Below are 16554 nucleotides of genomic sequence, written 5' to 3'. Positions count from 1 at the left end.
GCTCTGAACCCAGCTAATACAGCCCATGCAAGTGCAGAGGTGATGAAACAAGCCCCGTTGCTCCCCCTTGCCTTTTGTACCTCACCTCGACTGCAGGGGTTTGCCTGCCTGTCTGCATAAAGGAAGGACAGCTGCACTGACAGTCGGCTAATCAGCTGGCACACAGCAGAGAGGAGGGCTGCGGCTGTGCCGTTCTCAGCAGGGTGAGGCCTGATCAGTGGATGCTTGCCAAGAAATTCCTGGTGTTCTGCACAAAGGAGCAGTGACTCTGTAGGTGGCGATCTTCCCACTGAGTTGACAGGAGGGGTGCGCTGAGCTGTCAGAGATGCCTTCCTTCAGAGGAGACCTACCCTGAGGTCCTGGCCACCTGCAGTCATGAACTATTTCACGTCTTTAATGTAGCTGCAGCTTGACCCATTCATGACTTAGAAAATTAGGCCCAAGGGCATAAACTGGCATGGGGAGCTGACGGGGAGCCTGTGGAGAGACTTGAGGCTGATGTGTTCCACGTGGGAGGTGGGGAGCCACATTGTATACCAGCTGTGCATCATCTTCACATTCAGCTTCAAAGGCAACGAGTGACGGTAATGCAGCCCGGAGGTGACAGACGCAGGCTCTGCTGCGGCCAGGTCCTGCTCCAGGAGGAAGGGACCAAGTTTCCTGGCAGGCTGGAGGTGAAAGAAGGCACATGGGGAAACTGGTGTTCCTGGGTCATCCAGGTTTGGCGAGGAGTCAAATGGGACCCTGAGGCTTCGCACCACTCCGCCGAATGGGGGCTGCGAGCCATCAGGGGAAGGTGGAGACAACATCCTGGCCAGCTGTTCAAGGCATTTCCCCTTTCCAGTCAGCGTCACTTCAGCCTGAGCCAGCTGCTCTTCATCCAAGCGCTGATCTCTCGTAGACACTCTGGCAGCACAGTCATGGTGGGGGTTGCACCAGCTGAGAATTGGATGGGCAGCCGAGGGTTGGGACACTGCTGGAAGCTAAGCCCACGTTGGCTCATTCTATCTCCGAGTGCTCTTCTGCAGGGATAGTAGGGATCCCGGCAGGACCCTGAAGGTGAGGGCCTTTGGAGAGGTGGGGCAGTTACCCATCATTGCTCTCTGAGCTCTGCTGGGGCCATTGTCATGTTGGGCCATCCACTGCTGTTATCCAGGAACTGTCTACTGCTGAGGTTCTTGCTCTAAGGCATCTGGAGTAGCCGCTGTCTGGAACAGGATACTGGCTAACAATACCCCTGCTTTGACCGGCTAGGGTCGTTCCTGTGTATTTCTACTTTATTTCATTGCAGGGAGACAATAAAAGCTCGGTATGTTAGAACAGCAGCCAACTCAAGGGCTCCTTCGAGGAAAGGAGCGGTAGAAGTCCGAAGAGAACTTGTTCTAAACTACTACATGCCACAAGGGGCCACAGCAATGGTTCCCTCAACCCACCCAGCAATATTGTTAATCTATCCAACTATACTCTTAGCCCAGCAGAAGCAGCTGTCCTATCTCGGGGCCTCTCCTTCTGCCCCTCTACCCCCACGAACCTGATACAGTTCTGTGGTCACTTAGAATCCTATTTTCGACGTCTCTGACTCAAGGAATATTTCCAACACACCTCTGAACAACATACTAACCCACAGAGACCTCCCTACCAACATTACAAAAAGAAGGATTCTGGGTGGACTCCTCCTGAAGGTCAAAACAGCAGACTGGACTTCTACATAGAGTGCTTCCGCCGACGTGCACGGGCTGAAATTGTGGAAAAGCAGCATCACTTGCCCCATAACCTCAGCCGTGCAGAACACAATGCCATTAACAGCCTCAGAAACAACTCTGACATCATAATCAAAAAGGCTGACAAAGGAGATGCTGTTGTCATCATGAATAGGTCAGAATATGAACAAGAGGCTGCTCGGCAGCTCTCCAACACCACTTTCTACAAGCCATTACCCTCTGATCCCACTGAAAGTTACCAAAAGAAACTACAGCATTTGCTCAAGAAACCCCCTGAAAAAGCACAAGATCAAATCCGCACAGACACACCCCTGGAACTCCGACCTGGGATATTCTATCTGCTACCCAAGATCCATAAACCTGGAAATCCTGGGTGCCCCATCATCTCAGGCATTGGCACCCTGACAGCAGGATTATCTGGCTATGTAGACTCCCTCCTCAGGCCCTACGCTACCAGCACTCCCAGTTACCTTCGAGACACCACTGACTTCCTGAGGAAACTACAATCCATCGGTGATCTTCCTGATAACACCATCCTGGCCACTATGGATGTAGAAACCCTCTACACCAACATTCCACACAAAGATGGACTACAAGCCGTCAAGAACACTATCCCCGATAATGTCACGGCTAACCTGGTGGCTGAACTTTGTGACTTTGTCCTTACCCATAACTATTTTACATTTGGGGACAATGTATACCTTCAGATCAGCGGCACTGCTATGGGTACCCGCATGGCCCCACAGTATGCCAACATTTTATGGCTGACTTAGAACAACGCTTCCTCAGCTCTTGTCCCCAGCGCCCCTATTCTACTTGCGCTATATTGATGACATCTTCATCATCTGGATCCATGGAAAAGAAGCCCTTGAGGAATTCCACCATGATTTCAACAAATTCCATCCCACCATCAACCTCAGCCTGGTCCAGTCCACACAAAAGATCCACTTCCTGGACACTACAGTGCTAATAAACGATGGTCACATAAACACCACCCTATACCGGAAACCTACTGACCGCTATTCTTACCTACATACCTCTAGCTTTCACCCTGACCACACCACACGATCCATTGTCTACAGCCAAGCTCTGCAATACAACCACATTTGCTCCAACCCCTCAGACAGAGACAAACACCTACACGATCTCTATCAAGCATTCTTACAACTACAATACCCACCTGCTGAAGTGAAGAAACAGATTGATAGAGCCAGAAGAGTTCCCAGAAGTCACCTACTACAGGACAGGCCTAACGAAGAAAATAACAGAACGCCACTAGCCGTCACCTTCAGCCCCCAACTAAAACCCTTCCAACACATTACCAAGGATCTACTACCTATCCTGAAGGATGACCCAACACTCTCACAAATCTTGGGAGACAGGCCAGTCCTTGCCTACGGACAGCCCCCCAACCTGAAGCAAATACTCACCAGCAACCACATACCACACAACAGAACCACTAACCCAGGAACCTATCCTTGCAACAAAGCCCGTTGCCAACTGTGCCCACATATCTATTCAGGGGACACCATCACAGGGCCTAATAACATCAGGCACACTATCAGAGGCTCATTCACCTGCACATCCACCAATGTGATAGATGCCATCATGTGCCAGCAATGCCCCTCTGCCATGTACATTGGTCAAACTGGACAGTCTCTACGTAAAAGAATAAATGGACACAAATCAGATGTCAAGAATTATAACATTCATAAACCAGTCGGAGAACACTTCAATCTCTCTGGTCACGCGATTACAGACATGAAAGTTGCAATATTACACAGAAAAACTTCAAATCCAGACTCCAGCGAGAGACTGCTGAATTGGAATTCAGTTGCAAATTGGATACAATTAACTTAGGCTTGAATAGAGACTGGGAGTGGCTAAGTCATTATGCAAGGTAACCTATTTCTCCTTTTCAGAGTAACAGCCATGTTAGTCTGTATTTGCAAAAAGAAAAGGAGTACTTGTGGCACCTTAGAGACTAACCAATTTATTTGAGCATAAGGTTTCATGAGCTACAGCTCACTTCATATGCTCAAATAAATTGGTTAGTCTCTAAGGTGCCACAAGTACTCCTTTTCTATTTCCCCTTGTTTTCCTACCCTCCCCCCCCCTTCCTCAGACGTTCTTGTTAAACCCTGGATTTGTGCTGGAAATGGCCCACCTTGATTATCATACACGTTGTAAGGAGAGTGATCACTTTACATAAGCTATTACCAACAGGAGAGTGGGGTGGGGGGAGAGAAAACCTTTTGTGGTGATAAACACCCATTTTTTCATGATTTGTGTGTATAAAAACAAACATCTTCTGTATTTTCCACAGTATGCATCTGATGAAGTGAGCTGTAGCTCACGAAAGCTTCTGCTCAAATAAATTGGTTAGTCTCTAAGGTGCCACAAGTACTCCTTTTCTTTTTGCGAATACAGACTAACACGGCTGTTACTCTGAAATACGTATACATTTTGCCTAGAAAATTTAATCTTGTTAGGGAGATTATAATTATGCACTTGAATTCTGGCAGCTCCCACCATGTGCAAGGTGCTGACCAGACGTCAGCACCTACAGTCTCTGCCTGAAAGAGATTACAGCAACAACAGACCTTTTTGCGGAGGGCTGAGCTCCTCTCTGCAGTGGTTAATCTTCCCACAAAGGAAATCTGCTCCCAAAGGTCTTAAAACTGATGAATGATGTATAATAAACCTACGGTCTGGCTGCTTTAGAAAGATAACATGTCAAATCAGTATAACATATCCCGGGTTCCTGCTTTATAGACACACACAGGAATGTGTGGCCTTGAGGGACTGTGTACTGTATTCCGCGTGGGAAAGGGGATGAGGACGTAATCAGGATGAAAGATATTCTGGGCCAGATTGTGATGCTCTGGTGCATGTTCAGTCTGTGAGTAAAGGAGCCAAGGGATATGCCCCTGTGTATCAGCTCACCAGTGTGAGGGTTTCACTGTCCAGCCCTAGGAGTTCAGTTTTCAAAGTGATCCCAAGATGCACCTGCAAAAATTGGATATGCACCATGAGCATGCTCAACATCTATACCAGGAACTGGCAATCAGGTAATTGTACATGGGAGTAAGGCCATGAAGAAGCTAAGCTGTAGGATTCTACATCTCCAGCACACTGCAGAGTCCTGGTTTGCGTCTTCCTTGAGGAGGGGTTCATGGCAGGGGAGAGAGACAGGGGTGAAGTCGGTAGGTTCTTGGATTCACTGCCTCAAGAGATGCAGCACCCACTTCCCCATGGGGAGACCCTTGCAAGGAGTAAATGTTGACCTCTCACGGAGATGCCCTGAGCAAGGCACAAGCTTTGTGCAGGTATCCAGGATTTCCCTCAGAATTACATAATTACCAGGCCCCTGACTGTGAATCAGTCATCCTGCCCCAGAAGCCCATTAAAACATGCCTCAGCTTGGGGGGTGGGAACTATGTGATGTTCTGTATCGGGGAGTGAATAAGGACTTGGATTGCTAATCTCTGAGGAAGGCAAGTATGGCTGAAAGTCATTTTACTGCAAAGTTAAAATTCAATGAAACTATATTAAGGACATTTGAGCAGCTCTGGTGCTCGATAAAATAAAATAGTTAATCATACAGAATATTTTATACTTCTCGATCCTCCTTTATCCATTTGTTTTTACGGGCCGTGTGGTGCCTATCTACTACAGTGAGGAGCACATCGGGACTATGATAGATACATAGATTAGATAGCTAATCTGTGCAGGCGTTAATTAAGTAAGATCACACCACCCCTGTGATGTAGGAGGGGTGAGGTGAGGTAGCAAGCTACGAGCAGAGGAGCTACTATTGAAATAAGCTAACTTTATGTTGTTACGAGTGACTAAACTAATGCTTGGGATGCATGCTCAGTGTGAACAAAACATTTCCAGAAGCCTGAGCAGATTCGGGATGACCGGAGTGTTTGCACATTCAAGGTCAAATTGAGCTCTGGGCAGAGGGCCAGCAGAAGGCCCATCCACCACGTAAGCCGTAGTAGCTGAGTACACATGGGATCGGTTTCCCTCTCAGTAAATGACCATGTGCTTTCTTTCCTGATGAACACAAATTCTGTTCTGAGGGCTTGCTAAGCTCAGCAGCGAGTATTCTCCTCTCTGTCGTACAACTGGGGAAACCGGGGCTTCGGTTTGGAGATTCCTGTGTTCTGAGGTTAAGTGACATGTCCATAGTGGGTCAAAGAGGGGATAAGGTGCTGATTTACACACCTGTGTTTTAACCCCTAGATCTTGCTCCCCTCTTTGTGTATGAAATGCCATGTTTGCCATGTGCTGGTGTCAAGATACTGCATTTGGTTATGGTTATGGTTATGCATATGGTTAGCCTCTTGTCTGTCCAAGCTGTTGAGGTCTTGAGGATGCAGGGACTCTCAGGTTTGGGTGAAATGCTTTTATTTAATTATTCCATCCACAACACAGGGGATGGATCTGGATTCAGTGTCTCCCGTTGAGAATCTCTAAACTCTCTCTTCCCCTCTCTCCCTATTTCTACTTCCTCCTGCCGCTGCTCTTCCTGCTGCATACGTTCATTGTCCACACTAGCTACCCCCTCCCCTCCCCTCCAAAATAGGATCCAGTATTGCCAAAACCAAGCCCACAAAAATCCTGCATCTGAGCCTCAAAAATTGTGATACGGGCCTAAAACTCATGAGTTTAAGAACAACAAAAAAAAGTTGGACTCTTTTGCTTTGTTTCTGGTTTTGAGCCTTTAGAATCCACTTACTTCATGTATTCAAGCTTTTCTTTGCAACCATGAGGGCAAGAAACTTACTTAAAAAAAAGTCCTTTAAAAAAAAAAAAAGAAAGCTAAGATTCTCATACAGAATCATGATTCCAGCAGCTGGGGCTTTAAGAAAAACACTAAAAATCACGAGACTTGGGATAAAATCCAAGAGCTGGCAACACTGCATTTTCAGAATGTGCACTATTGTCTTCAAACCACACCTCTGTTTCTGGCTGGTGTCTAGCTAACTTGGTTGCAATGCCAGCCCATCCACTGAGCCTATCAGAAGTAAATTTGTTGCAAGGTGTGACGTTTTGCTATTCTGAAGGCTCCCTGCAGAGCTAGAACTCAGTGATGCTGAAAGTGCCAGTTTAGTATGAATATATAACTAACTCGGTGCGTTCAATTAGCAGAAAATTTGGTTCATCTCACTGCTGAGCACTTGCAATGTGGAGAAGTTAATTTTATGCTTGCTGAGGTTCTTTTGTTTGCAATGACAAACTAAGGAAACTTCAGCAGTACTGCTATCTGTCACAGAGCGATTTTATAATTCCTTCCACTATATAAATGACATGGTGAAAAATCTCCTTATTAGCTTAGATGGCAACAACTCTCTTTCCCTAATAGCAATGAATTGGAATTAGCTATCCAGTCCCCATGGTGCCCAGTCATGAAGGAAGGTCTTCTACTTTTATAAGCCCCCATATGCTTCTCAGGACGTCAGAGTGGGGGCAGTGAAAAGCCAGCTGGTCTCTCGCTCTAGTTAGTAATATAGAGACAGAAGGCAAGTCTTGCATGGCTCTTTGTTCTCCCATTTCTCTTCCCTAGGCATTGCTTGGAAGAGTGCCGCCCATTGTTCTGGTGAAACTGGAATGAAATGGAAGACCTCTGGTGGTGCTGGGTGGCTCAGGGAGTTGAGAACGCACTAGAGAACATTTCTCTCCTTTGCCTGGTTCAGCTACTATCTCTCTGGATACTCTCTGGTACTCAGATACTACTATGGAAAACAAAAAAACCTGCAGGCTGAAACTCCCCTGCTTCAAGGCAGAAGCCAATCTCTGACTAATGGGGAGGAAGGAAATTTCGACAAGCACCAGCCTCCTGCAGCCTCCTCTGAAGTAGCTGGGACTGGCTCCCATTACTGGCCATTGTCAGAGCCAGGATAATGAACTAGATGGATCCCTGGTCTGCTCTGAGCTGGCAGTCTCTATGTCCCTGTGATTGTGGTGGCACATAACCTGCAGAGAGGAAGGAATTTAAAAAAAAAAAGAAAAAAAGGAAGAAAGGAAAAGAGGCTCACTCTGGCCCATGCCATTTTGTAAGTGAAAGTTATGACCTTTGGCTGGCTGATCAGTGATGTGCAGTTCCTGGTACGGAACAATGGTTTCAGTGAACATCACATACATTGCACCTATACGTACATTACCGGCACTAATTGGTTCACCTTGTTGGAAGTCTCAGCAGAAAGGCGAGGCAATAGACACAGATCGAGGCTGCAAAGCTCTGATCCAGATCCAAAGTCCCAGGGTGTTCAGGTCCTGGGTTGTGTTCAGCACATTATAGAGAAAGGGGCAAGTCCTGAAGTTTGGATCCAGATCCAGTCATGGATCCCAACTTCCCCTAGGGTCAAGGTTATTCAAGTCTGGTCTCCATCTCTATCAAGGAATGCATGAAGACACCCTGGAGATGGTGTCTGCAAGGCAGGACTGAGGCACATGAGTGGGGCATTGTGGGAAACCTCTGCCTATAGCATTAGTGAGACTGTTACTGGAATTGTGTGTCCAGTTCTGGTGTCCATACTTTAAAAAGAATGTTGAAGAACTGGAAAGGGTTCCAAAATGAGCTACAAGAATGATTTGAGGGCTGGAAATTTGCCTTATAGTTAGAGACCTAAGAAGCTCAATCTATTTAATTTAGGAGAGGGAAGGTTACGAGGTGACTTTATCAGGATCTACGAATACCTATGGGGAGAAGATTTCTGGTGCTCACACTCAGAGATTCCAAGGCCAGAAGGGACCATTGTGATCATCTAATTGACCACCTGTTTAACACAGGCCAGAGACCTGCCCCAAAATAATTCCTACACTGTAAAACATCCAGTGTGGAGTTGACGGTAGAAGAGGGCTCTTTAATTTAGCAGAAGGCAGCAAAACCGAATCCAATGATGGATCCTTCATCATTTGGAGTCTTTAAATCAAGATAGGGTGTTGTCATAAATATAAAGGGAAGGGTAACCACCTTTCTGTATACAGAAGTATAAAATCCCTCCTGGCCAGAGGCAAAACCCTTTCACCTGTAAAGGGTTAAGAAGCTAGGATAACCTCTCTGGCACCTGACCAAAATGACCAATGAGGAGACAAGTTACTTTCAAAGCTGGAGGGGGGTGGGGGAACAAAAGGTTCTGTCTGTCTGTGTGATGCTTTTGCCGGGAACAGAAAAAGTAATCTAGCTAGATATGCTTTAGATTTCTGTTTTGTTTAAATGGCTGGTAAAATAGCTGTGCTGAATGGAATGTATATTCCTGTTTTTGTGACTATTTGTAACTTAAGGTTTTGCCTAGAGGGATTCTCTATGTTTTGAATCTGATTACCCTGTAAGGTATTTACTATCCTGATTTTACAGAGGTGATTCTTTTACTTTTTCTTTAATTAAAATTCTTCTTTTAAGAACCTGATTGTTTTTTCATTGTTCTTAAGATCCAAGGGTTTGGGTCTGTGTTCACCTATGCAAATTGGTGAGGATTTTTATCAAGCCTTCCCCAGGAAAGGGGGTGTAGGGCTTGGGGGGATATTTTGGGGGGAAGATGTCTCCAAGTGGGCTCTTTCCCTGTTCTTTGTTTAACATGCTTGTTGGTGGCTGCGTAGGGTTCAAGGACAAGGCAAAGTTTGTACCTTGAGGAAGTTTTTAACCTAAGCTGGTAAGAATAAGCTTAGGGGGTCTTTCATGCAGGTCCCCGCATCTGTACCCTAGAGTTCAGAGTGGGGAAGGAACCTTGACAGGTGTGATTCTAAAAAATATGCTGTAGCTCAATGACAAGATATGGTCTTGATATAGAAATCACTGGGTGAGGTTCTCTGGCCTGTGTGATGCAGAAGGTCAGACTTCTATGGAGGTCCCTTCTGGTCCTAAAAATCATGACATCTTGCATTACCATCACTTGTGGTATGTCTGCTCTGCTCTGAGGCTTTCAGTTGCCAGGGCTGTCTATGCAGCACTTCTGACAAGCAGAGAATGCACACTAAATATAAATCAAAGTAAAATACAAGTGTCTTGTATTGGTGATGGCTGATACTTTTAGTATTTGATAAGGGAGGCAAACCTCTTACATTGTTTAGCCAAAGAAGGTCATTTAGTTTGTCAGAATGTCAGATCGTCTAGGTACAAGGTACAGGTTTATTTATAAAAAATGCACTTAGTGTGTCTGGCGGGAATATTGATTAAAGAAAATGCTGGAAAGGGGATGTAAGGTAGGAGAGCGTGGGAGATGATCGAAAGATTAACATAGGTTGATTCTGACAGGGAGCAAGTGATGCATTCCAAATAATGATCTGGGCTGGAAGGAGCCAGAGGAATGTGACATTCAGTAAAAATTTTAGGTCAGTCGGATATGCCTTTCCTATCTGGTACAAACTGGGGCTTTCCCATCAGAGCTGCGTGATGCTCTCTGGTGCAAGATTAATGGGGACGCCCCAGGACGCTGGAGAATCTTAAAGAAACCGCAGCAGGAGGCCTGGCAAACTGGCACTCTGCCCCTGCTTTGGCTTTTGAGGATGGGGGGATTCTCAGGGTATTGGGGGAGTGGTCACAAGAAGGGATCCACTGTGTGGAGGTTGAAGGTGGACTGGAGAGAGATGGGGACAGTTAGGGGAGGTTGCGGGGATGGGCTGGAATTTCCGTGCACGGACATAAGTGCGGGTTATGTATATTTATCTATCCAATGTGGCTGTACGGCCCCATTACTGAAGTATCTCACACTCCCCAGTGTATTTATTCTCACAGCACCCCTATGGTGCAGGGCAGTGCTGCTATCCCATTGTACAGGTGGGGAACTGAGGCCCATTGGATCATTGCGAGCATTGAGTCTGCCCTCCGGCATAAGACAGGACATGGCCCTAAATTTATTCTCATTTGAATTAGAGCCAATCCTCTAGAAAAACATCGACTCTTGATTTAAACATCGCCAGTGCTGGGCAATCCATCACAGCTCTTGGCAAGCTGCTCCAATGATTCATTGCCCTGCTCGTTAAAAACGTGCACCTTATTTCCAGTCAGAATTTGTCTAGCTTCAGCTTTCAGCCATTGGATCTTGTTATACCTCTGTCTGCTAGAGTGCAGAGCCCTTCATCCGAGTTTTCCTCCCCATGTAGATACTTACAGACTGATCAAGTCACCCCTTAATCTTCTCTTTGTTAATCTAAATAGATGGCGCTCCTGGAGTCTATCACTATAAGGCAGGTTTTCCAGTCCTTTAATCATCCAATGGCTCTTCTCTGAACCCTCTCCAATTTATCGTTTTCAGAGTCACTGCTTCCCAGGATAGAGTCCCCCATCCTGCAAGAATGGCCTGCATTCTTGGTTCCTAGATCTATGTCTACATCTGGTTGTATTAAAATGCATACTGTTTGCTTTTGCCCAGCCTTCCAAGTGATCCGGATTGCTCTGTATCAGCAACCTGTCCACTCCTCCAACCCACTCTCATGCATAGCCTCGCTGACTTCAGGATTACTTGTGTGCGTAAGGGGTTCCCCATCTAACTCCAAGAAACTAACTTAAAAAACAGGGCTTTGGGTTTTTCTGGAGTTTAGTCACCTGCTCCCAGAGGAGGCAAAGCCCCTGCTGTGTGTTTGCTAATCTATTATCACCTGCGTGCTCACACAACTGGAGGAGTTCCCAGTGACACAGGGGCAGAACTCAGGAGCCAGGGATATGCTCAGGAGGTATCTGCAGGTCTGTAGACAGCTGGGACGGGGGGGGGGGTTTGCTCTCACAGGGAATGATACACTAGACAACTGTAAGCTTTGCATTGCTGAGTATACACAATGCAGTGTGTGTGTGTGTGTGTGTGTGTGTGTGTTGTATTTCATCTATGCTCTTAACATAGCTATTGTGAGCCTGATTCTGACCTCATATACAGTACAGTGGCATAAATTTGCAGTCTGAAGTCAGTGGGCCAGATTCTGATCTTACACTGATCACACATGGTTTGACTATTGACATTAGTGGAATTGTTCCTGATTTACACCAGGATCAAGCAGAATTAGCTACAGTGTGAGATTAGAATCCCTCATGTATAAGTGTGTGTGTGCAAGAGAAAGCTAGGAACCACTTAGTGCCAATGGCAATGGGCCCAGGAATCTCCCGAGTCTGGTATTTACATTCTAGTTTACCAAAGCATGTGATATGAGGTCGCAAATAAATGACGCATCACATTGGTCACCACTATCACTGTGAAACATACATACAGCAGTTGTGTAAGGAGTTATGTGTATGTACACTGAAAATATATTCTTACAGTCTGTGTGTAGGGATTGGTCACCAGCAAAGGTGACAAAGAGGTTTCCTGTCAGACAAGAGATGTTTATCCACCTGTTTACACGTAAACTGAGTAGTGTCTTGTTTTACAACGGGTCTCCTATCAAGTCCGAACTGAATACAAATGAAGGATTGTGAGACCTTCAGAGGAAACTAACAGGAAGAGAAAAACTGTGTGTGTGTGTATGTTGGGGGGTGACCCTCAGAGCCCCTTCATGCCAACTGGCAAAGGGCACACCCAATATACTGTTGTCATGAATATTTAGCCAAACCATACCTTGTAAGGGATCACATAAAAACTGATAACACGCTGATCATTAATGTCATTGTGTGATGTATGTACAGCGGGTGTGTAAAGAGTTATGTATGTGTGCTGGAAATATGTTCTTAAAATACGTTTTGGGGGCAGATTTGATAAACAATTTGCCCTAGACAAAGGGATGTTGTTTTGTCTGTCTCCAGTGTAAACTGAACAAGGTGATGCCAGAGACAATGGAAGTTACATTTACATACAAGTCAACAGGGATAGACAAACAGCAGGGGAGAAGAACCTTACCTGGGGGGTGCATTTCAGCAGAAGGCAGAGAATGGGAGAGAACCCCTTAGGGTCTGTCTACACAGCAAAGAAAAACCTGCAGCTAGCCCATGCCAGCTGAGCTGGGCTCAGACTGTGGAGCTGTTTCATTGCTGTGTAGACTTCCAGGCTTGGGCTAGAGCCGGAGCTCTGGGAGCCTCCCAGTTCACAGGGTCCTAGAGCCCAGGCTAGAAGCCTACACAGCAATGCAACAGCCCAGCAGCCCGAGCCCCATGAGCCCGAGTCGGCTGGCATGGGCCAGCCATGGGCGTCTAGTTGCAGAGTAGACATGTCCTGAGTTCCATCCCCCACTTAGGGGAGAAAGGGGACAGCGCCCTCTGAGTCTGCAAATCTTTGATCCTCCTGCCAGAAGGACTGGAGATGCTGGGAGCTTGATGTAAGTGAGGAAGCTGTTTAGGTGAAGATTGTAGCTTGCTAAAGTTAACTCATAGACACTAGAGAGCATGTTTTATTTTGTTTGGTGTGTAACCATTTTCTGTTTCTGCTATCTCTGCTCAGTATCACTTAAACCTCCGTTCTCTGTTAATACACTCGGTTTGAGTTTATTGTAAAACCTCTCTTCACTGTTGTATTGAATTGAAGAGTGAGCCCTCAGTCTCTCTGGAGACAGTGGATTTAATAATTTCTGTGAGTGGCCAGGGAGAGGGATTGGAGATTGCAGGGAGATGTCTCCGAGTTTACTGAAGGTTCCCTGCAAGGTTTTGACTGGCAGAGTCCGGAGGAGTTTGTTGGTGTGGCAGACAGACAGGTGTGGCAGGACACTGACACACAGACTAAGTCCCAGCAAAGCTCACCCTTGCAGAGACAGAGAGGTAACACTGGCTTACAGTTTTGGGCACCCTGAAAAGCCTCATGGGTGTGTGTGTGGGAGAAAGAACCTTATCTTCAGGTGCTCTTCGAAGTTTTGCTCTACTGTATTTGAAGGGCGGGGGAGGGAAGGGGGAACACCCTGGCATCCCTTACATAAGAAATAAATGGACAGTGAATTTGCTTTATGAAAGTGGGATCTCAACCAGTCTTGGTTGAAAATGCTGGCGAGAACTGTGGGTGAGATAAGCTTCTTTAGCCTAGTAGAGGGTAACTTGTTAGTTAAGTTTAGTCTCTAAAAAGCATGTTCTGATTTTGTTTTGTATGTAGCCATTTCTTTCCGATAGTCTTACTCACCATCACTTGCGTCTGCAGCCCTTGACAATACACATACTCTCGCTTTCACTGGAAGTGTATCTAAGAGCTGCGGTGCTAAGCAAAGTGCTGGCCCTGAGTGAACGTGATGAGCTGGCATGTCCTTTGGGTGCTGAATGGCCATTTGTGTGTTTGAAACTCTTCCTCTCTCTTCGGAGATGGAAGAGTCAAAGGGCTTTCACTTTTTAATTAAAAATCAGCAGGAGAAGCTTGAGGCTACTGCTCTTGAACTGAAAGTGAAATGCTTTCCTGGAAGCCTGTCGCTTCTCTTTAGTTTTATTTATCGATTGGTGTAATAAGCCATCCGAGAATGAGGTAGGAAGAATGTGAATTTATAACTGCATCACCTTGAGTTAATACTCCAACTTCCCTTATCAGTCTCTCCTTTATGTACACTCTGAGCTTCCTCAAAATCTCCCCTAAAACTTTCCATGCTTTGGGTGAATCATTGTTTTAAAAAGGTCCCAAATGATTTAGCTCGACCCTGGTTTATACTGATTCCCAATCTCCAATTCAAAACCATGACCGGTGAGACCATAGTGATGTAAGCATGCTAAATTTGGCCTTTGACCTTCCATTTCTAACAGCCTCTCTGACATGATGCTGTAATGACAGTTTCATTCAGAGCAAAATTTATGAAAAATGCCCTGCAGATGCTGGGGGGTGTGAAATGCAGCCTTCCCCATTTTGACCTTCTGAGGGAAAAGTCGCGCACAGCTCTGCCAGTCAGTCACACAAGCTATTTGATTTGCATCTTCCAGTCACACCAAGTGAGAGCTGCCAGCTGAATTGAATGCCATTCAGAGCAGACTGTATTTGTGGTGGAGGCATTGCATCTGTATAAAGGAGTGTAACCTCGTGCAAATGTCACGGAGCCAAAAGGAGCTGTTGCATCTGCTGTCAGGGAATCAGACCTCTGGGCCTGACTGCTGCTCACAGGAAACACAGGAAATCGCCAGGCTGGGTCAGACCTGTGCTACATGCAGCCCAATATCCTGGCTCTCATGGTGGTCAGTACCAGATGTTTAGGTGGAAAGTGTAAAACCCTGCATTAGGGAGATACAGGATAATTTGCCTGCCGTGAGTGTTGGTTTTAAACCAGAAGCCGGCTGTTTTTATTTCTTCCAGAACTCTTTGTCGGCCTTAACTATTATAACTCTGGGTGGCCTTGTTATCCATAGGAATGTCCAAACCCTCCTTGAACCTTACTAAAGTCTTGGACTCAACAGCCTCTTGTGGCATCTGTCACCACCTGGTCCAGTCTTTCTTCTCTCCATGCCCAGTGAATGCATGGCTGCAACCAGCTCTGCACTTGGATGTTCTCGTAAACTCCGATTCCCTTCCTTCCGAGTCCAAGAGCAGAATGCAACAGGGGCTACTGGAAAGAGAGAGATGGTGAGAATCATAGAATATCAGGGTTGAAAGGGACCTCAGGAGGTCATCTAGTCCAACCCCCTGCTCAAAGCAGGACCAATCCCCAACTAAATCATCCCAGCCAGGGCTTTGTCAAGCCTGACCTTAAAAATACCTAAGGAAGGAGATTCCACCACCTCCCTCGGTAACACATTCCACTTTGCTTAAGAGCCTTTGGTGAGGGACCTTGTCAAAGGCTTTCTGAAAATCTAAGTATACTATATCCACTGGATCCCCTTGGTCCACATGCTTGTTGACCCCCTCAAAGAATTCTAGTAGATTGGTGAGGCATGATTTCCCTTTACAAAAACCACGTTGGCTCTTCCCCATCGAATTATGTTCATCTATGTGTCTGACAATTTTGTTCTTTACTATAGTGTCAACCAGTTTCCCCGGTACTGAAGTCAGGCTTACCGGCCTGTAATTGCCGGGATCACCTCTGGAGCCCTTTTTAAAAATTGGCATCGCATTGGCTATTCTCCAGTCATTTGGTAAAAAGCTGATTTAAATGATCGGTTACAGACTACAGTTAGTAGTTCTGCAGTTTCACATTTGAGTTCCTTCAGAACTCTTGGGTGAAGACCATCTGGTCCTGGTGACTTATGACTGTTTAGTTTATCAGTTTGTTCCAAAATCTCCTCTAATGACACCTCAATCAGGGGCAGTTCCTCAGATTTGTTACCTAAAAAGAATGGCTCACATTTGGGAATCTCCTTCACATCCTCATCCATGAAGACCGATGCAATGAATTCATGTAGTTTCTCTGCAATGACCTTATCGTCCTTGAGTGCTCCTTTAGCATCTCGATCATCCACTTTTTTAAGAATGCCTTTTTGCTCTCACTGCTTCTTTCACTTTGTCGTTTAGCCACGGTGGCACTTTTTTGGTGCTGTTATGTTTTTTAATGTGGGGTATACATTTAAGTTGAGCCTCTATTATGGTGTCTTTAAAAAGTTTCCATGCAGCTTGCAGGGATTTCACTTTTGGTGCTGTACTTTTTCATTTCTGTTGAATTAACTTCCTCATTTTTGTGTAGTGCCCCTTTCTGAAATGAAATGCTACAGTGTTGGGCTGATGTGCTGTTTTCCCTGCCGCGGGGATGTTAAATTTAGTTATATTATAGTCACTATTACCAAGCGGTCCAGTTATATTCATCTCTTGGACCTAATCCTGTGCTCCATTTAGGATTAAGGTGCCTGTGCTGTCCTTCTGGGACTCGCTTTGTTCCCCTCTGGAAAAATTTTGTCATCTGCAACTGTGTTCAGCAAACCTGATGACTGCTTAGCCCAGAGTTCAGGAGGTAGATGAGGTTGTCTTAGGGAATTGCTAACCTGTTTTTCTGCCTGCCGTTTCTATTAGCAAAA

The 16554-nt window shown here is 45.9% G+C and overlaps 1 long non-coding RNA gene across 2 annotated transcripts in view; it reads right to left on the bottom strand.

The window, feature by feature from the left end:
• LOC144930851 (uncharacterized) overlaps positions 1 to 16554 on the bottom strand; it is a 36761-nt gene that overhangs the window by 10410 nt on the left and 9797 nt on the right. Inside the window, exon 4 of one of the 2 annotated variants that reach the window (XR_013636306.1) lies at positions 14127 to 15155. The exons of the other annotated variant lie outside the window; for it this stretch is intronic. This is a non-coding gene — a long non-coding RNA (uncharacterized LOC144930851). Of the gene's footprint in view, positions 1 to 14126; positions 15156 to 16554 lie in introns of those variants that run through there. 2 annotated transcript variants of the gene reach the window in all.

Source organism: Lepidochelys kempii, chromosome 9 (genome assembly GCF_965140285.1).
Source record: "Lepidochelys kempii isolate rLepKem1 chromosome 9, rLepKem1.hap1, whole genome shotgun sequence".
NCBI classification, from domain to species: Eukaryota; Metazoa; Chordata; order Testudines; family Cheloniidae; genus Lepidochelys; species Lepidochelys kempii.
This window is presented reverse-complemented; position numbering and strand designations above follow the sequence as displayed.